Source organism: Centroberyx affinis, unplaced genomic scaffold, assembly GCF_046629955.1.
Source record: "Centroberyx affinis isolate AG114_WGS23_722 - 3 ecotype Tasmania unplaced genomic scaffold, CSIRO-AGI_Caff_v1 ptg000369l_1, whole genome shotgun sequence".
In the NCBI taxonomy this organism is placed as follows: Eukaryota; Metazoa; Chordata; class Actinopteri; order Beryciformes; family Berycidae; genus Centroberyx; species Centroberyx affinis.
The window spans coordinates 183520-185172 of NW_027279040.1; positions in this window are offsets into that span (position 1 = coordinate 183520).

Genomic DNA, 1653 nt, shown 5'->3' on the forward strand with positions numbered 1-1653 from the left:
CATATAGGGACGTTTTGATGTGATATTTGCATCGTATCCTAAAATGTATTACAATGATTTCTATACGTTCTTGTGGGTAAGGGCTGTTTTTACACCACTGACCTGCAGATCCACAGCATTTTATCCAGCCTAACTTATACTGGTGGGACTTCGGCTTTGGCAGCATAGCCAGTGCTTTTAGATATGAGATGAGTCTTCATAATAATGTATGGACCCATTTTAATTTTTCCTCAGCCCATCTATATGGCTCTCAACCAAGTCTTTGCAAAACACTGCAGTGCACCTTTCCAGGTCCAGTCTCTCTCTTGTTTGGACGCCAGAGGGCGACACAACCTCCATCAAGGCAGCTTGCTGTCAGGCTCAAAGCAAACAGGTATCACCATATTGAAATTCAGCGTAGTGTGAAGTCATATTAAGAATTTCTACATTTCAGTGTCATGTCATATTGTAACTTGACATATTGACATAATGTCAGCCATGCCTCCTTCCACGCCTTGAAATAAAGGCTGCTATTTGAAATTATGTAAACTCGCCTGTATGCTCCAGGCTACACATGCCACCTGTCGCATTTTCTGCCAACCAACAGCTTCACTGCCAGAAATGTAAAGTCCTTTATTGTTCATTTTCACCTCAGTGATGTGTAATGATGCGTAATGACACCTAATATAAACACATAACATAAACGTCAATATTTTGCACTCTATGATCTAAATTATGTCTGCATTTTCATAATTACACAATTACAATTACAATCTTTTACAAAGAGGCCTTATTATTGGACTAATTAGGCCTACTTACAATACATGCGCGGGCGTGTGTATGTGTGTGGGTGTGTGTGTGTGTGTGTGTGTGTGTGTGAACGAAAAGTCACTATAATATTCTCATAATATTCCTATAGAGACATATAGTTGTCTGTAACACTCAATGGTGAGTTTAGCCTATAAGTAGGCAATAGTGAGTTTAAAGTTTGTTTATCTTATTTTATCTTTATTTGGCATCGCAATAGCATTCATATAATAGTCTTCTATGTTACATGTTGTATAGTCTATAGTTTTGTTGTGTTGTTTGTATAGTATCATCTTGTACTGTAGCCTATCATAGGACTAAAGCCTACTTTCGTAAGGGTGTGTGTGTAAGAGAGAAATTACTAAACGGATGGAGCAGAGGGTAAACCCGCCTAAAATCAGTTTACACACCTTTGTAGCCTTATCTTTAGGATGTAAATTCATAGTAGCCTATAGCCTACACCATAATAAGCAATATAAAAGTGATATAAGATAAAGATAGGGGTTTTTTGTAGGGCAAAAAATATAAACTAATAGCCTACTTTTATGAAAATCTAATTGATTGGTGGTGGATTGCCTTATGATGATCATCGTTGAAAGACTGGATGTCATCGTTAACCCACCTTTTTTTTAGTATTATTTATCATTACATCATAATACATACATACATAATTACAGTCAGTAGTCAGTGCCGTTGAATCTCGGCAGGCTGTATTTTAGGTCATAGGGACGTAACTGCAGGGGTGTAGGACGGGGCTGCTGGGCTGGGCTGGGGTGTGTGTGTGTGTAGGGGGGGTCCAGGCAGTCACATACAGCCTTTAGAAGGGCCCCTAGCGACAGACACTAGTATCGGCCTGGCTGATTACTC